Source organism: Malaya genurostris, chromosome 2, assembly GCF_030247185.1.
Source record: "Malaya genurostris strain Urasoe2022 chromosome 2, Malgen_1.1, whole genome shotgun sequence".
NCBI classification, from domain to species: Eukaryota; Metazoa; Arthropoda; class Insecta; order Diptera; family Culicidae; genus Malaya; species Malaya genurostris.
The window spans coordinates 121,593,690-121,615,150 of record NC_080571.1 but is presented as its reverse complement, the minus strand read 5'-3'; the positions used below and the strand labels follow the sequence as shown (position 1 = coordinate 121,615,150).

The 21,461-nt window shown below is 35.6% G+C and overlaps 1 protein-coding gene across 1 annotated transcript in view; it reads left to right on the top strand.

Moving 5' to 3' along the window:
- The window catches only part of LOC131428590 (uncharacterized), a 93,547-nt gene continuing 72,086 nt past the window's right edge, over window positions 1-21,461 (top strand). Inside the window, exon 1 of the mRNA XM_058592636.1 lies at window positions 1-318. The gene's annotated coding sequence lies outside the window, so the exon portion shown is untranslated. The remainder of the gene's footprint in view (window positions 319-21,461) is intronic.

Below are 21,461 nucleotides of genomic sequence, written 5' to 3'. Positions count from 1 at the left end.
GTGCGTAGTCTTTGAACTTTTATAATTTCTATGTTGATTGTCTGTGAACTTTGCTGCCAATATTTTGGTTCTGTTGATTAAAACTATTTGTTTTCGAAAATTAAACCTCTTAAAAGACAATCAATACTTCATTCCATAGGAACACGTTGTGTAGTTTAGTGCGAAAATAGCAGATATGCCCGTAACTTCGGTAATCAAACAAAGCGAAATCAGCCTTATGTAAAACGGTAACACTCCACACAAGCACCCCAGAGGACTGGGGTTGTTATTATAATACATCAAACAAATGTCATTTTGCGGAGAACAACTGTAGCTCAAGTAAGTACCATGAACATTTTTCTAAATTAACAGTCTAACCATTACCAAACAAAAAACAATCCTGAAAATCACTAAGTACGCTGAACGGGCGAGTTAGATTACGTTCAAGTTTACTGAAAACCGTTATGGAAAGCGAAAGAGAAATTAAAAAGCGCGAGAGGTCAATTACCCTTCGATTCGGTATAGAGACACCCACAGTTCGAAATAGTATTTATTTTTTCAAAAACTTCCCCTCTAACCGAACTGAACTCATTTGATTGCCCGTTGAACGGAGGGAGAGAAAGGGTCCTTTTGGATAAGCGTTTTGTACTATTTCATTTTGCATGCGCTTTGTTGATATCGTTCTTTGGTGAACGTGGAACAATTTTACAGCAAAATGAAGAATTTTCGATGCTGGATGGGACTTTCAATGAATTAAAACTAGCGATTTAAGAAATATGTTATCATACGGTTAATACACGAGTACATGTCATAAGGGAGAGAGTTTGGTTCATTGGTTAATGTAATTTGAATTTAACACATATATGTACATATATATATTGAAATATAAATCAGTATATAGATTATGAGAGGGCGAATTTTTGAACTATACAAAATTGCTTCTACTTTGTTGAATTTTTGGTTATCTGTCGCATATGAAATAATATTGTTTGAAGCAAACCATTTATAGTTTTGAAAACATTGACATAAATGCAAGCATGCCGTAATTTCTCCGGCGATGACACAATATTACATCTATTGAAATGTGAAAATAATTTGTGTGTCTGTTTCGATGTAAACTTTAGCTAAGGTCATTGTGAAGTTAATAATAAGACTTATCTTTAAGCTTTAAATAGTAAATTCAAGTGAATTACCACACTCTTTTTATGTGCATCTATAAAGGCGTAAATTCACACGATTTTTTTGTAAGTGTGTATGTGTTTTTATAGTACAGACCTCCCACACTAGTTTTTAATCTGCGAGGATTTTTAACATGAGCTCATTGCATTGGTGACTGATCTACCACTTTCACTTCATCCAAGAAATAGTGTTGTGTTTGTAATATTGTAACTGATTCTCATGAAGATATGCGACAGTTTTGCCAACAACTTTAAATGAATATATCTGATTAAAGCATTTGTTCCAGAAGAATCGGTTAAGTTTTCATCCCGTTTTTGCATTTGAAGTGCTTTGATCCGGTTATGTCAGTAAAAAATGTTTCAAACGATTTTTGCATTGCAAATTTCAAGTCCGGTTTTTTGCATTGAACGTTTATATCTGGTTTTTATATTCTAAAATACTTAGCCGGGTTTCCAAACTACAGGTTGCCCCACATTAGGCCGAGCCGACCGATTCTACCTCTATAGTACTGATTTTTATCAGCTTCGGCTATGGCTGAGCAGCACATGTAGCTGTGTTGTTGACGTTTTCTAAAACGTTTCTTTCAATCAGTTTTTGTAGCGCAACAAGGATGACACCGTGCGAACTAAATTTTTAGTATATGCACAATGCATATGCTTTTTATGTTCATTTAAGCAAAACAGCGTTCGTACGTTTGTGGAAGTATATGGCGAACTTGCTCTAACACTGCGATAATAACATCGGCGAATGAGATCAAGATTAAAACCAAGCCTAACTGAAGTAACATAAAAATAATAATAATAATAATAATAATAATAATAATAATAATAATAATAATAATAATAATAATAATAATAATAATAAAAATAATAATAATAATAATAATAATAATAATAATAATAATAATAATAATAATTCCAATAATAATCATAATTATTATTACTATAATTATTATTATGATTATTATAATAATTGCAAACATTATAAGATGAAGACGACGCAACGACAGCTTATAGAGACAATGGGAGTCTAACAGCAAACAATTGCTCCAAACGCTATGGCAAGATTAAGAAGCGGGCGCCGCATGAATTGAACGAGAGACTAATGGATAACCAAACAGTGACGTGAAAAAGGTTGTTTCAACGGTACAAAAGAAGTCTCATGGAAGATCATCCGAATCCGATTCCGTATACTAGTACGATCTTAAATACTCCAAGGGCTAAATATTATCCAGAGGGTACCATTGGGCCATGGATAGTCTATTTTCGAAAAAAAAAAGAAAAGGTATTAAATTTGATGCAAATTACAATGGAATTGGCATCACATTTTCCAAAAGTTGTAGAAATCTCTAAATGTAAAAGTGATAAAATTCGAGTTGTTGTTAACAGGCGAACGAAATTGTAACTTGTAAATTATTTGCTGTTGAATATAGAGGTGGAAATTGACGGTGTTGTCAATGAAGTAAGTCTGACAACCGATGATTTACTTAAAAATGGAGTTGGTCGTTTCAAAACTCCATGCTTGAAAAAGTTAAGATACTCGAATGCAAGCAATTGTACTCAGCATCTATTGTCGATGGAAATAAGTCTTATCGTCCCTCAGTACCGCATGTTATGAATTGCACGAACTGTAAAAAATTCGAACATACACACTTAAAACCATTTCTTGAGCTCGGCATAATAAAATGCCGAAACTGATCAGCAACACGTAAATTTGCTGATTGCTCAGTAATCAATACGCATGTTTCTGAACTTCGTTAAATGCATTCACTGATATTTCTGTAAAATGCTTCACTTTGCCGAAATTTGGCATAATTGCTTGCTGAATTTATCAGTAAACAACAACAGTAAACAACAGAGATTTCGGAATATGCGCTAGCTGTTGCCGAGATTAAGCACGACAGTTGTCATTTATTGCCGCGTTACATTTTTGCTTCGCATTGTGCGATTATTTTCTAATGAAATTCTCGAGTGAAAACATAAATAATCTTCGAAGAAGCGTGGAACCACTTGCAAGTAAAAATATTGAATAAATATTGTGACATGTTTCGCTTTATAAAAAGCGACTTTATCAGAGCACTCGCGATTATAAGGCAAAAACACCCAACACGGGGCTCAAAGCGTCCTCGAGACAAAACTTTGGGGGATAAGCGAAAAAATAACCCAATGCATGGAATAATTCAATAGATCAAAGTAAGTTTATTTTTTAAACAATACCGTATATGCATCATTAAATATTGAACATTTTTGTAAGCCAAAAATCAATATATATTTTTATTTTCATATTTCCAGCTCGACTCAAGGTGGTCGCATCTGGAAACGCCGCTTTTTGTTATGCTACATGTTTTCAGGTAGAGGCTTTAAGCACTACTGGCAACAAATTTGTAAGCCTCCTTCAAGTGTTAATAAAATAAATTTTTGATCCTGAATGGCGTGTTTATAAAGTTGAGAAATTACAAACAAATTTAATTGACTAGATTTTTAATTACTGATGATTCGGTAATTTTATTTTTTAATTTTTTCGTTTTATTGGATTGCCGAATATTCAGTGAACGTTTCACTGAGCAAACAGTAAATCTTATGCTGACGATTTCGGCAATATTTGACGTTTGCCAAATTTTAGGGTGCCGAGACGCTCAGTAATTTTATTTTTGCCGAGATGATTGCTGATTACTCGGCTGTGCGAATCTCGGCATTTTTTTGCCGAGACTCAGCTAAAAAATTTAAGTGTGTACAGCTACTTATTGCAGTAATAAGTCTAAATGTATAAAATGTCAAGGGCCACATAAGGATAAACGATAAAGATATTGAAAAATGGATTTATTGTGGGGAGAGTCCTCATGATCACTCAGTATGCGCTGCATTTAAATTGCGTAAAGACAAAATTAAGCTTTCTTTAAAAGCACGGTCTGAGTGCACATATGCAGAAATGCTTAAAATGGTCATTGATGTCCCACCTTTGGAAACCGAAAACTGTTTTTCAAATGTTGCCGAGCCTGACTCTGACGAAAATAGTCACTCTGACGGAAATAGTGACTCTGACGGAAATAGTGAAGATACCTCATTTGTCACTTCTCAAGGATCTGTTAAGAGGAGATTACCAAACTACAAATTACCAAAAAAGGCATCTAAAATTACACCTTCAAAAAAAGATCCCCGTGTTAAATCTAAAAAGCTAAATTTCAAAACCAAGAACTGTGCCTCCTGGTTTGTCAAATTCAAAAACCAATCCATGAACTAGCACAAGAAAAGACAATAATCCAGTGGGCTCCGTTTCACATTCACCAACAGGATTACCGAAGTTTTCAGAAATTGTAGAATAGATTTTCGCAGCATTCAATATTTCTGAACCCTAAAGACCATCATAACGGCATTCCTTCCAATAGCTAGAACTTTTTTGAAACAGTTATTAGCACAATGGCCAGTTCTCTCAGGCTTTGTATCATTTGATGGATAATTTATCATCCGCCGCAAATGATTCAATTACTGTCCTGCAGTGGAATTGTCGAAGCATCATGCCAAAACTTGATTTATTTAAAGTTTTGTTGCATAGTCAAAAATGTGATGTATTTAATTAGTGCGAAACATGGCATACATCAAACATAGCCTGAAATTTTAATGAATTTAACATTATACATGTCAATAGAGACTCCCCATATGGTGGAATGCTTTTGGGAATTAAAAAATGCTATTCCTTTTATCGATTAAACATTCCTTCGACTTCTAGTACAGAAGTTGTTGCTTGTCAAATAAACATTAAAGGAAAGGACTTTTGCATTGCTTCGGTATATATTCCTCCCAGAGCTTAAGTTGAACAACGACAGCTTAATGAAATGGTCGTACCTCTCCCTGCTCCACGTTTGATTCTGAGAGATTTCAATTCGCACGGAATGATGTGGGGTTTCGTTTACAATGATAGCAGATCATCTCTAATATATAATATTTGCGACAATTTTAGCATGACGGTATTAAATATGGGTAGCATGACACGAATCCCAAGACCTCCTGCATTAGATTTATCTCTTTGCTCGACTTCAATACGACTAGATTGCACCTGGAAAGTATTTCCTGATTTACACGGTAGTGATCATTTACCAATCATCATCTCAATTAGCAGTAACAAAGGCATTGCTAATTCAGTTATTATTCCATATGATTTGACAAAAAATGTTGACAGGATTAAATACCAAAGTAGTATCTCAAGTACCGTGAACTCAATAGAAGAGCTCCCCCCACTTGAAGAATATGACTTCATCGTTTGTTCGATTCTGGAGGCCGCAGAACAATATCAAACCAAACGATTTCTTGGTCCATCGTCTAACAGAAGCCCTCCAAACCTTTGGTGGTACAAAGAGTGCTCAGATGCTAAACACGCGAAACAAAATGCTTTCATGATGTTTTTTAATGTGGAACACATTTTTGTTTTCTATATAGGCGTGCAAACTAGAAACTCAGGAAAAATACACGCAGAAATGTGGTCAGGTTTTGAACAATTACAGCTCAGTCAATTTTATATAAATTATTAATATTATGTTACCATCTGATTGGTAATATTTCTACGTATTGATTTGAATGTTCATAGGCATGTATTTTTAATTGTGTATCATTGAAATGTTGATTAATAGCTAGCAGTGTCCTATTTTGTCTGCAAAAAATCTCCGGCATACTGGATTTCCCTGCCATAGTCGACAGTTTTGAAGGAGTAAGCGATATATCAAAGGGAAAACATTGCTCTGATTGGTCAATCGATGCTAAAGCGCTGCTGCTGGAAGCACGCGAATCTATGAATATAAGCAAAATTATAGCTAACGTTTCAGTCCTACACGTAGCTTGCTAGAGGTAGGTTGTTGCTAGACAGCAAGACAAAAAGTGCCATAAAACGATTTGAAGCTTTAATTGCTATGCTCTGATCTTGTGTCATGCAAGATTGGATGAAATCCCATGTTATGTCGTTTCGCCTGAGAAATTGACAACTTCCCCCGGGGTAAATTTTTAGTGCATAAGATTAATTTCTTATTCATATGAGATGAACTCGATTGATAATGAGAAAAAGTTTATCGCTTCAACCGAAATCACAGAATGGTAGTAATGGTAGAGAAACGCTATAAAAATAAATACTTGCACACAAAACTTGAACACAGGCTTGGCGAAAAGAAGCTTAAATATCGATATCTGTATCGCAAGCATGTTCAAACATATAATTGCCTACATTTGGGCTATTGATGTAATTTCGTCGGCTAAAACACAAATACAAATCATGACAAATATAGTCTATATTCTGGGTTCGCGTGTTCGGTGTTGGTTCATAATAAAGACTAAGGGGCTGTCCATAAAAGACGTCACACTTTTTTTGACGATTTTTTACTCCCCATCCCCCTTTGTCACAGAAGCAAAGACCCCTCACCACCCTATGTCACATGTCACGAATTCAAAATAAATAAAATTCATCTCAATACATTCTCAATATGTATGACAAACCATACAAATATGAGGGAAAAATCGATAAAGATATATTATTGTTTTAGATAAAGAATAATATTTCCTTAGTGTAGCATACAGGGCAGAGAAAATAAAGAAAATAAAGACTTCATCAAAACGAGATCACTGCCGAAGAATCTTTTTAAGATCAGTTGATCAGTGAATTTCAAATCATATCGATCAATATCGGTACTGATCTTCCTTCACACAATGGGTAGTGATTTTGAGCTAAAATGATTCTTGATTTATGTAAGTTCAATCATTGGATGATTTGATAAGCTTTGATGTTGGTGGAGGAAAATCACATATGATCAAGATAAGACATGACATGATCTACGTCTGAAATCGTTGATCTCCCGCCCTTTTTAAAATGGAGCACAATTGAATAAACTGCATCAGAATCAGATAATCGTGCACTTTTGCTGATCACAACAGAAATGATTTCCTGCATCACTCATTTCCAAATTTACAAGAAGAAGCTTTTACATCAACAAATACACGTTTTCCTATAGAATGCAAACGTTTATTGTGGAGATTTTTTCAGGAAATAGGGCAAAGCAGTAATATAATTAGGTATTTCGAAAATGCGCTCATTGAAAATATTGGACGTCACATTCCAAAAACCTCCCCCCCCCCTCCCCCCTGTCACAAAAGGTCACGTTTTATGAAACACCCCCCTCCCCCTTGCGGCGTGACGTCTTTTATGGACAGCCCCTAAGCAGACTCTCGTGCATTTGCAGATTCAAAAGTGTGACGATTAATTGAAAATGTCGATCATTAGATATTTTGGTTGCCTTGTTCCACATTAATGGCCCGAACAACCCCATGGGGCTGATCCTTGTAGTTTTTAAACGAGGAAGAGGAACTCCTCAGAATTTTGAAAAATTCTTGATTTTAGAAACCATGTACAAGAAATGTAGCTATTGGAGACATTTTGTCGAAGGTTTGTAAAGAGAAACCTCAATGAGCACTCTTTGGAATACGGCCAGACGAATGAGGAATCATGACGTAGGAAATCAGAGCGAGGAATACTCGAACCGATGGATATTTGATTTTGCGAGGAAAGTTTATCCTGATTCTGTTTCTACGCATAGCATTATTAGGGAGTCTTCTCCAAATAATGGTTCCATTGATAGCCCCTTTTCAATGATGGAATTTTCCATAGCACTCATGTCTTGTAACAATAACGCTCCTGGGTTGGACAGAATTAAATTCAACTTGGTGAACATTCTGCCCGACCTTGCAAAAAGACGTTTGTTGGAATTGTTCAACAGGTTTCTTGAGCAAAATATTGTCCCACCTGACTGGAGGCAAGTGAAAGTTGCCGGGGAAACCAACTTCCAATCACAACTCATATAGACCCATTGCAATGTTGTCCTGCGTAAAAAAATTGTTCGAAAAAATTATTCTTCGACGTCTCGACACTTGAGTCGAGACGAACGGTTTGTTATCAGATACTCAGTTTGGCTTCCGTAGAAATAAAGGGACGAATGATTTCCTTGCATTACTTTCGTCTGATATCCAAATTGCCTTCGCTCAAAAACAACAAATGGCAGCTGTATTTTTATACATTAAAAGAGCATTCGATTCAGTTTCCATTGATGTTCTTTCAGACAAGCTCCACCAACTTGGACTCCCAGCGGTTATAAATAATTATTTGCACAACCTTTTGTCAGAAAAACGCATGCATTTTTCACACGGCAATTTGGCAACATTCAGAATTAGCTACATGGGTCTACCGCAAGGCTAATGCCTCAGTCCGCTTCTTTATAATGTTTACGTGAACCCCATAAACACTAGGACAATTGGCAGATGATGATGTGGTTTCCGTTACTGGATTCAAAGCTATTGATCTGCAAAAACCATTGCAAGATACCTTAGATAACTTGTCCGATTGGGCTGTTCATTTGGGTATCGAATTCTCTGCGGAGACAACAGAGCTGGTCGTCTTTTCAAGAAAGCATGATCCCGCGCAGCTTCAGCTTCATATGAACCAATAGGTTTTGACTTTCAAATACCTCGGGGTGTGGTTTGATTCCAAATGCACGTGGGGAGGACAATCTGATAATAAAATGCCAACAAAGAGTAAATTTTCTTCGAACAATAACAGGACTTTGGTGGGGTGCTCATCCGGAAGATCTAATAAAATTGTATCAGGCAACGATACTTTCAGTGATGGAATATGGATGCGTTTGCTTTCGTTCCGCTGCAAATACTCATATTATTAAACTGGAGCGAATTCAGTATCGTTGTTTGCGAATTGCTTTAGGCTGCATGCATTCGACACATGGGAGCTTTCATCACGATTGCTAATACAGGGTCCGGCACTCGAAGTGTAACCAATTAAAAAGGCCATAAATTCAGTTTGGAAAATTACTTTTACTTAATTCAAAGTACAAAATGTGTAAAAATAATACAAAATTCAGAATCAATTCACTTTTGCTCGATATGACCACCTTTTGCCTTGACTATGGCCTTGAGACGGTCAAAAAACGAATCGCAAGCTGCCGAATGTGACTTGCAGGTATTTTGGCCCACTCGCGGACAATAACTTTTTTCAGCGCCTCGAGACTGGTGTATCTTTTAGTTCGGACTTTGCTCTCCAAAATGGCCCAAAGAGAATAATCCATTGGATTCGCATCTGGTGAATTCGAGAGCCATTGTGTGGACGTGATGAAGTTCGGAACGTTGTTTTTCAGCCATTCTTGGTTCACTCGAGCTTTGTGAGACGGTGCCGAGTCCTGCTGAAACGTCCATGGTCTGCCACCAAAATGTTTGTCTGCCCACGGCTTCAAAACAACCTCCAGAATACTTTCCCGATAATATGTCGCATTAACCTTGACGCCAGGCTCGATGAAAACGATTGGAGAACGCCCATCTGCGGATACAGCGGCCCAAACCATTAACTGTTGCGGGTGCTGCCTCCTGGTGGCCATTCGATGACTCAAATTCTCGTATGAACGGTCGGTCAAGTAAACCCTATCGTTTTGAGAGTTTACGAATTGCTCAATTGGAAAAAATTTCTCGTCAGAAAATACAATGTTCGGAAATTGACCGTTTTCGGCCAAACGAAGCAACCCCTTCGCTCTCTCCATCACTGATTTTTTTTACGTGTTCACTTTTGGCAAAATGCTTTCTTGCGCTTGTAAACAATACAACTCCGAACTGTCATTTAGCAAATTTCTAGAGAGCTGATGCCCGTGCGTCAGCTGCGCGAGCGGTCTGAAGTTGGTTACACTTCGAGTGCCGGACCCTGTAAGATGTGAGGAACTGAGTTCCCTGGATATTAATAACTACGAAAGGCTAGTTGAGCTTCAATCTCAAACAAGATTCATGGCAGTATATTTTAACCATATGTCACAGGAAATCGACCCTTCATAATATATTCCTATCCGTGACAGCCTCCTAAATGTCCCTGACACAACTTTATTTTTCGACACATCCATGCAGCGCGAAGTGCGTGGAATTCCGGAACACCTACGCTCGATGGAAACCCAAAAAAATATTTACAAGGCATATTAACTCTGAGAAAATATTTTACACGGACGGATCACGAATTGAAGGGGCTACTGAGTTTGGTATATTTAACAATAATGTCTCGCCTTCATTTAGGCTTCAAGAACCTGCATCTGTTTATATAGCAGAGTTAACAGCAGTTCATTATAGTGTAATCGTCACATTATCTCCAAACCATTATTTTCTCTTCATAGATAGTCTGATTGCAATTGAAGCCATCCGCGCAAACGCTGCTGTTAAAAATGAACCGTTATTCTTGGGCAAAATAAAACAGTGTCTGAACGACATTTTGAATAATAATTATAAAATCTCAATAGTTTGGGTCCCGGCTCATTGGTCCATTCCAGGCAATGAAAGAACCGATATTTTAGCCAAACGTGGTGCTATTGAGGGTGAAATTTATGAGAGACCGATTGCTTTTAACGAATTCTATAGCGCGTCTCGCCAAAGAACACTTGCCAGCATGTCGTTTGGACATGCGTGGAGTATCGTGATGTCAGATCTCAACTAATAAATTCCTTGTGTACTCAAGGTAGACTATCCAATGACCCAGTTCGCGACATTATTGCTCGTCGTGACCTTACATACATGAAACTTCTTTATCATTTCATTAAGTCCATTGGAGTTCCAATTTAAATTTTATTTTATGTTAGACCCCTTTCTCTTCCATGAGTTCAACCAATAGCCAGAATAAAAGTGATGAACTGATATAAAAAAAACCTTAATAGTTATAAGATCGTGTACATAATAAATGTATTTTATTTAATGTAATTTATAATAGCAAATCGCTGGATAAAAACAGTGTTTAGATAAACTAATAATTACCAACATACTAATATGATATTCGAAATGTATTAGGTTTAAAGTACTATGTATTGTGGATGCCACGGCGAAGAAAAACTTATGTATATTACCTATGAAATAAACGTATTAATGGAAAAGAATTCTACTATTTAATACCTAAAGTAGAATTAAATGGTGTTGAAAAACTCATATCTACTTCGATTAAAATAAATGGTCTCATGGGCCGTCTTTGAATATTAACAGGATCCTACTCCCGTGAGTGTTAAAAATACCTTTCATGTAAATGACGACACTTAAAAGAATAAATGATTGTTTTTGTTACTTGATGGCAAAACAAAATCATTATGTTTATCCTCGTTTTACAATTTCAAAAGTATCGTGAGCCCGAAAATTTCGAAATATACCATATCATGATATCACAATGTTAATGAGAAAGGCATCGTTACACCACTAGGTGGATGAAAAACAGCTTCATTTCCGTGTGGATCTGCGAAATCATGTAAAAATTTTAAACTTTACATTAATATGTATTTGAGCCAACTGATTTACTTTAGCACTTTTTTGTTTCTGTATAACTAAAGCTTGAATAACCAAAACGTAATTTATGTACGCGCCCTTACACCTTTCTTCTAGTATAGCTCGAAACCTTCTTTTTTCATTTCAAATTGTTTGCAACATTGTGTGACTGTTCCTTCTATGGAGTAGGTATATTTTTCACCCTCTTGACTTAAGCACCAAAAGGACTGATGGGCGGACTAGAATGGAAGACGCATTGATTGCTGTCGCTTTCACTACATTCTTATCAGAGATGATTTCACTTGCAGCATCGTCTGCTTGAGTAATGTTCATATTTCCAATGTCTTCATCTTTCTCTGGTCATCCACTGAAGTACATAAAATACATCGTCGCATTTATGTATGTATATGAGTAAAGCAAGTCACGGTGATGTCAATCCCAAGCATTTCCCTTTTGCTAGCTTCGTACGCCCAAGACTTATCAATATTTCTGATCGTATCATCAATAAATAAATATTAATAATTTTCTTCCAATTTATTTTTTGTGAAATTAGGAAATAGAAAATATGGAAAGTCCACCAATTGGACTGTCGACGGTGTTCTGATTGCCGTTGGTGCTATGCCCTGATGGACAGTGTTTGTATAAGCACGTTCTCATGTATATTCGCCGTCGGTTCATTTGTAGCACTTGTGACCAGGACATTTGCCAATACTTCTATATACGGTCGCGGTTATACGTCGCCTCCAGTCGGATGGTGGCTTTTCATACATTATTAGAAGATTTTGGCCTGGGGTGGATTATTTGCGCCTAAATAGGCAAAGAGGAAAAGCAATTGGAAACGCTGTATGAACCGTATGAGACTTTGGTGGAAAATATTTTCGATGTATGAAGAAGAAGAAAAAGTGATCGGATATGTGAAAAATATCAAATGGACAAGTCATTGAATAAATGAGAAGGAAATTGTATTGAAGTGTACGTGGGATGGGTAGCACAAAAAGAGACGAGGAGAGCAGACATAATTGACATTTTTTTTCATTTGTAATTAGGAAAAGGGGAAACACTATATGCTGAAAGTATGGACCAAACAAAAAAAAAGTGTTACTATGCAGAATATTTTATCAACCAATTTCATGATTCTATTCCATTTTTGACTATATCACATAAAACTGTATGGCTTCACTTCCATTTGTACAAAAGCTTGAAATTTTATATACAAGAAAAAAATAATGAAAATTTTCAAATACAAAGTTTTTTTTCGTAGAGCTTTTTGAAAAATGTATGCTTTTTGCACGTATAGAATTGTTTATATTCGTATTAAAATTTTAGTTATGAGAAATTATGTATCTTGGACGGAGTAATTGATCCCGCTTTTATTTCAGTTTCTCCATTCATCCCAAATTAATGGTTCAATTAGGTCGGTGTGTACGATTCGTATTTTTAATTCACTGAACTAAATTTTAAGCTTATTTCAAAGTTGTGTTTTTTTGTCCAAGCTTTCGATTCCATGTACGTCGCTTAATCTATTTTGAAATAAATATTCACTAGATTGCGCACAGTTACCTTTAGCGATAAAATTGAAACTGCGCTTGTTATTATTTTCAACCGGTTCTTTTTTTGGTGTCAGCCAGGCGCGTACCCAGAAAAAAATTTCGGGGGGTGTTTCAGAACATGTTGATCAATTTCCATACAAATGGAACTTTTTATATAATTATTTGAAATTTTTTTATTGTGGAGTCGTTTGTTGAAAATTATTCATTTTATTTTTTACTTATTTGAAAAAAAGAGTTTACATAATATCATACTTTTTTGAGTTTCGGTGGGGGTTTGAACCCCTAAAACACCCCCCTGTATTCGCGCCTGGTGTCAGCAGTGTTTTTTTACAAATTTGAAGCCAAAAAAGTCATTTGTGTTTGAGACACGTATGTATTTGTGAGACGCCATAAGTGAATCTTACGATTTTGAAGATGTCTGATTTTGAAGATTGTTCAGCAAAGCAGTGCGATTAAGTTTTTTTTTAAATGAAATCACCGCTGCGGGAATATTTCGAATGCTGTAGAAACCTTACGGGGACCAAGCTCTGTCAGAAATGATAACATTTCATTAGTACAAATGTCCAAAGAAGGCAGACAGAGCGTTGAAGACGACGACTGTGTCCCGATAAACCATCCATCTCCATGTTGACTGTTATCTTCGATTATCGTGGTGTTGTGAACTATAAAATCCTTCCGCTCGTCCAAACTGTCAAGAAAGAATATTATTTAAGAGTTAGGTGTCATATGCGGTAAGTTATACGCCTCAAGACGACAGCACTACGATAATGTGCCGTCTCACACTGTATTGATATTACGTGAGTTTTTCGCAAAAAAATCAATATATATATATATATATATATATATATATATATATATATATATATATATATATATATATATATATATATATATATATATATATATATATATATATATATATATATATATATATACCGTAATCACCGTAATCGCCTGATTTGGCTCAGTGTGACTTCTGATTGCTCTCCAAACTCATTTTGAGTCGAATGAAGAAATAAGAACCGGAATCAAAGAAGGTGCTGACGGCCATACCGCAGCAGGACTGTTTGACACGCTTTGAGGACTGAAAAAAAAAACGTTGACATGAGAGAATTTTCCCTGGAGGGTATGAGATTATTTATAAGACAAATTTCATCATACAACTACATTCCGGGTATTTTTCAGACACAGTAGTACACGGAAAGACCGAAATCAGCATTTTGGCGAAAAAATTAGTTGATTTTCTGATTCTCATTCCCTTAATAATTCACCAATTAAACGTGCTGTCATTTCTTATCTAAGGCACACTTTATTTCCATTCAACTAATTTTTTAGTTGAATTAGAGAAAAAAACGTTATTTTCAACCAACATAAATAGTTGAATAGGCTTCTGCAATTTGCCGCTATATGGCGCTCTGTCACCGATAAAACGTTAACACCGTAATGATTACTAGCCACTAGATGGCACAACACTACCGAAAAAACTTTCAGTCGCGGTTGTCTTTTCTATATTGGCAGGTATAAATATGATGTTGTATTGGAGAAAAAGACATGAACGAAACATAAACTTCTTTTTGAAAATTATATCGTAATATATCGTAACACATGCGAAAAACATCAAAACAATTTGCAAGCAGTTTCAATAAGACTGTCCTTTTTAGCTTTTTAGTGGATTGTTTTACTTTGACACTTCTCATGAGTTTTTGGTTAATAAACTTGTTAATAAAACCAATTTCATTTTTGTTGTCTTTGTGCTGTCCTTCAGCAATGATAGTGATAGATAAGTAGAAACAAATTTTCTGATTTTAATAACAAAATTAGTTGTCAATGAGGATTTCGTGTTGGATTGAAATATTTCTTATTTGTGTCCAGGATATTCGCCAACTAAACACATTCTAAAAAATGAGAGTTTTTTCAGCAAAGTGAATTCTCAATTTTAACTAATTTCATAGTTATTTTGGAAATTTTGTTGGTAAAATCAACTAATTCAATAACAGTAATACGAATTAGGCGCAGAGCTAATTTCGGTCGTTCCGTGTATAGTTTCTAGCAACGTAATATCAAGGTGTATATATTGTCTATATACTGCTAAACATTATATAACATTATCTTCTAATTCAAAGTGATGAGTTATACATTTTTATAATTAAACCGATTTTAACTGTCATTAACCACTGGAAGAAAACAAGTTCATGTTAATCAATAGTGGTCAGGAAAACACGTATATTAAAATTTAAATTTAGTCAAAAATATGTCTTCTTATTTCTCGACCTATACATTTAAGGGGCAATTTACATTTCCAGTATAACAACCATTGTTACAGAACGCAGAAACAGTTATCTCCGCTGTCGTTGAGCTGAAATTCAAAAACCAAATATCAGTTTATTCAGTTCAATTTTCTAAATAAAATGATAAATGTTTCACGAAAATTTATCTAGCGCTAGTGGATTATGGCTGATCTCTTAAGATTGTAAGTAGAACCTTAATACGACAATTAAATGCATTACTTTGTAACTCTGGAAGCAGAAGTTGGATCCGGATCGCTTCTGAAACCGGAAATTTGGGCCCAATATAACTGAAGTGAGATTTTTTGAACATTTGAATTTTTTTGCGCATATCAACCTATAATTCTGAAACTAGAAGTCGGATTTAAATAAAACTCAGGAAGCTTGAATGGAACCACCTTTTATTCGGATCTAAGTTTGTCAAAACCGGTTCAGTTGGTTCTGAGAAAACGGAGTGCAATGAATCCGAAGTTTTTATCACGTATTTTTCAAGATCTAAAAAGTAATATAGGATACTTATTTCAATTTCGGTTTAATGTAGATGAGAAAAATTTCAACCGACAGTTAAAAAAATCCTATGTGGCATAAAAATACAAATTATATTCAAAGTAAAATAAAAATTGTGCGTATGTATCATACGTAACTTATTTAACTTCAACTTGACGCATATTTTCCATCGTGTATTAAAAAATCTCGATCTTCCCTCATTTTAAAGGTGTATGTGTCTACCATCATGTCCACTGTTCTTCAGCTGTAAAAATGGCGTCGAATCAAGAGGAGCAATGCGTAAAAATTTGCCTCGAGCGTCGTGAAAATCTGAACTATTCGCACTGCAAGCAGTCACACGAACAAATATACGAACTACAGGGTGATTTTTTAAGAGCTTGAGAACTTTTTTAAACAATAAAACGCATAAAATTTGCAAAATCTCATCGGTTCTTTATTTTAAACGTTAGATTGGTACATGACATTTACTTTTTGAAGATAATTTCATTTAAATGTTGACCGCGGCTGCGTCTTAGGTGGTCCATTCGGAAAATCCGCTTTTTTATCGACAAATTTTGTTCAGCGATGAGGCTCATTTCTGGTTGAATGGCTACGTAAATAAGCAAAATTGCCGCATTTGGAGTGAAGAGCAACCAGAAGCCGTTCAAGAACTGCCCATGCATCCCGAAAAATGCACTGTTTGGTGTGGTTTGTACGCTGGTGGAATCATTGGACCGTATTTTTTCAAAGATGCTGTTGGACGCAACGTTACAGTGAATGGCGATCGCTATCGTTCGATGCTAACAAACTTTTTGTTGCCAAAAATGGAAGAACTGAACTTGGTTGACATGTGGTTTCAACAAGATGGCGCTACATGCCACACAGCTCGCGATTCTGTGGCCATTTTGAGGGAAAACTTCGGAGAACAATTCATCTCAAGAAATGGACCGGTAAGTTGGCCACCAAGATCATGCGATTTGACGCCTTTAGACTATTTTTTGTGGGGCTACGTCAAGTCTAAAGTCTACAGAAATAAGCCAGTAACTATTCCAGTTTTGGAAGACAACATTTCCGAAGAAATTCGGGCTATTCCGGCCGAAATGCTCGAAAAAGTTGCCCAAAATTGGACTTTCCGAATGGACCACCTAAGACGCAGCCGCGGTCAACATTTAAATGAAATTATCTTCAAAAAGTAAATGTCATGTACCAATCTAACGTTTAAAATAAAGAACCGATGAGATTTTGCAAATTTTATGCGTTTTATTGTTTAAAAAAGTTCTCAAGCTCTTAAAAAATCACCCTGTATAAATAATGTCATTCTTAAGTCGAATTTAAAAAAATGCAATTAATGAGCGCCTGAGAGTAGTACGAGACAGATTAAAATTAAATAAAGTATAACAACGATTAAATATACGGATCATACTTGATACACGTTTTTTGCATGATTCGTTCTAGCAAACTGGGGGACAAGTAAAGGGTTATTCTGGAGAGTTCTGCGTCTGACATTTTTATCGAGTTGTCCGAGAGGGCTGGAGCAGTCGATGTTTCCCCGAATCAAATCGGAAACAAACATTGGTTTCGAAACATTGCGTCGATCACTAAGAAACTCAAATTCATTTATATTACATCTAAGTTCATATCTGGGCAGGTTATAAGGGTCTCTCCAAGGCAGCCGAAGTAAGTCAAAATGGAATGATTTCGTCATTTCGAAGATAAACCCGAGTTGTTTGGATGCCTTAGAAACGATATATGATATATGATCGCCACTGAATTGCGACTGAACGTTATTATAGGTAGAACACTTTGAAGCATTTAGTACCACCCTGTTTACCTGACACCAATTTCCGAAAATATAAAGTTGTTGTTGAAGAAATTTAGCATCGTTTTGGCTATAAATATTAGAAAACATTTTGAAGTCGTCTGCGTACGAGAGCTTCAAGCACTTCAGGAAGAGATTAACTTCGTTGATGTAAAGCAGGAACAGGAGAGGTCCAACGTGACTACCTTGTGGCACACCAGAGGTAATGGTAAACGAATTATAAATAATGTCACCAATTTTGCCGACATTTTGCGGTCAACGAGATATTACTTAATTCAGTCTAAAAATCTACCATGTAATTCAATGCGGTTGAGCTTCGCTAGAGCGATATCATGATTGATCTTCTCGAAAGCAGCTGATAAACCGGTATAGATAGAGTCAGTTTGATGATCCTTCTTCATCTCAGAAAGGATGTGTGATGTGTAACAAACAAGATTTGTGTACATGGTCTCGAGATTAATAAGTTTTTATTTGCGTTCAGATATTAAGGTTGTACTTACAATCTTAGAAAAACAGCCATGGTATTGTTGAAAAACGTAAAAGCAGTTTTCTCCGCTACAAATCTTCAAGAAAATAAAACATTAGTTTATTTAGAAAAATGTTCCTAACAAACTGATATCTCTTTTGAATTTTCGCTTAACGAAAGCGAAGAAAACCGTTGCGTTTTGCAACAATGCACAGTGGTTCAAAAGCGTAATTTCACGCTCTTAATTGATAACTCATAGGATCGTGGTTTTTGAGGTACAGTATCTTCAGCAAAGTTGCTCAGAATGAATGATTAATCCCCCTAAAAGTGAGATAAAAATTTTATTTTAGCTCAGGACCAACATAGGGGCTATGTTACTTCGACAAAGTTGTGCAGAAAGTTATTTCAAACATGTTTGCTGAAGGTACTATTCCCGTAACTTGAGTGTAATTCAAGATATAATGTATTTTCTGAAAAGGGTGTCCAAAAACCAGTTTTTGTAAGAAAACATATATATTTTCAATTTATATGAGTTTTTCATATTATACAAAGTTTTTCATCTTTAAAAACTACACAACTTTCTCGAACATACTATGCTGCTATAATTTCAGTTTAATGAAATAGGGCAATTTTTCATGTTTTTTTGAATAAAATTCTAACTTGTCTGTTATCAAAAGGCGCAGGAAGGTGCAGATGAAACTACTTACATATTAAACTACTTCAAAAGAGCTTTCATACCGTGGTTGAATTACTCGTAGGCGATCGTCTGCAGGCGAGATATGTTCTTTTCAAATATCCTTGTCCTTGACATTTGCAATGATAAGGTTCATTGTATGTCAGATCAGATTTCAGTATACATTCATTACTATGGTACTTGCCACAAAATATTATTTTTTTGTGCACATTGAAGTCTATAAACTGAATAGTTTAGTAACTGTTTTGTCACGACTTTTAAAAAAAGCAATCATCAAATCAAACGAGGTTATGTCATCTTCTGGTAGAGAAAAGTATGATCAAAATTCATTTTTTAGTTATTTGTGTTTATTTTATGATAGCTGACAATGTTCTTAACCAGCTAAAAGACTCTTAGCATCGTCCGACAGAATCTTCTGTTTTGGCCATTCACGAATATTTGTCACCAAAGGATCCGATGAAACTAATCTGTATTGCTTGCGTGTATAATACTCTCGAAATCTGTACTTCTTAATCATTATGAAGAGTACAATATAGCAAGCGTTTATCTGATCCGCTGAGCTTTTCTATAGAAAAACTTACCAAAAAATGACATAACGTAATTCGACATGATGATTGCTTTTTTTTTTCAAAGTCGTGGCTTCTTATCTCACTTTTAAAAAACGTATGACAGTTACTTTCGAAAAACGTCTATAATGATTACTAAACTTTTCTATTTTAGACTTCGATGTCCATAAAAATCATTTATTGTGAGAGTTACCATTATAACGAATGTATACTGAGATCTGATCTGACATACAATGAACCTTATCATTGCAAATGTCAAGGACAAGGATATTTGAAAAGAACATATCTCGCCTGCAGACGATCGCCGACGAGTAATTCAACCACGGTATGAAAGCTCTTTTGAAGTAGTTTAATATGTAAGTAGTTTCATCTGCACCTTCCTGCGCCTTTTGATAACAGACAAGTTAGAATTTTATTCAAAAAACATGAAAAATTGCCCTATTTCATTAAACTGAGATGATAGCAGCATAGTATGTTCGAGAAAGTTGTGTAGTTTTTAAAGATGAAAAACTTTGTATAATATGAAAAACTCATATAAATTGAAAATATATATGTTTTCTTACAAAAACTGGTTTTTGGACACCCTTTTCAGAAAATACATTATATCTTGAATTACACTCAAGTTACGGGAATAGTACCTTCAGCAAACATGTTGAAATAACTTTCTGCACAACTTTGTCGAAGTAACATAGCCCCTATGTTGGTCCTGAGCTAAAATAAAATTTTTATCTCACTTTTAGGGGGATTAATCACATAAATAAAATTTACCAAAAGATGGCGTCTATCATTCTGAGCAACTTTGCTGAAGATACTGTACCTCAAAAACCACGATCCTATGAGTTATCAATTAAGAGCGTGAAATTGCGCTTTTGAACCACTGTTCAATGGCTCTTTTCATAAAGTTGTAAATGACTCAAACGATATCATCAGATCGAAAATGGTATCCAAGAAGAAGTCATAAGAAATTAACTCTTAACACTGGACCCTCTAAAAACTTTTGTTAACGTTTTATACCACCAAACCAATCTTGTAAAGAATTTAAGCAGAAATCAGGAAACAACAATCTAACTAATCATTAATTTTGCATGAGTGACAAATATTATCAAAATCGCAGCGTTTTGTTTTTTGTGTTCATACATAGATAAAATTGTGTAAATTTAACGCACGTGTTACCTAGATATGATACTTATTGCATTCGTTTGAATCTATGCACATTCGTATTTTAAAGTTGTGAATTTAAGGATTGACAATGAATAATTGTACTACTCTGAAATAATATGCATAAGACTGAAAACGATCGGATAATTTTCTTGACGTAAAGATTGAAAACAGTACGATTATGGCTCTGATGAGATACATTGTTTTATTTTGTTTTCGGTATTTTCACTATCATTCCTTTAAATTTATTAGATTTAAAACAAAAACGAAAAAAACTTTCCTCGTGCTTTGTAGCCATGAGTCGTATGACCAAAAATACGAGCAATGGGGCGCGAAGGAGCAAGCAACCAGATGGAATTAATAACGTGATAAAGGGAATAACAAGAACACGGACAAGAAGAGCAGACTTAAGGCGGAAAATGTAAAAATGGGAAAAGTTTTTATTTTCGATTTCACACACCAATACTAAGTTCGACTGGTGGGTGGTTCGGTGGCAGACGGGAGTGATGGAATGAAATTCTCATTTCTTTTTTCATTCAAGACCGTGACGATTTGCTCCCAAAACCTTGCACGTCTTTGTGTCCACTCATATGTAGTTGTGGATTATGTACAGTAAAAGCGTCGGCTGATTTTTTGCTTTAACACTCAGGCGCGACCGAATCGAGGGTGAATAGGATGAGTTATAGTTTCTCGTGCTGATGTTCCTGGCTTTCTCACCCCTCTGTGTAAGGTTTCGCAAGAAGTTGTTATGCTGCTTTTCTCCCGCCTTGTGCGTGTGTGGGATGATTTTGTACTGTCCATTTTCCAGCACTTGTAGTCTCATTCCTCTGCTCGGACCAAGCCGTATCTCGTTCCTATCTTTTCAACGCAATGGTTGGAGTTTTCTTTTCAGCTTTCCATCACGCCTCACTCCCAGCCAGGATTTTTCGTTGCTTTCAAATCTTCGTCCCTTCGACCACGGCGATG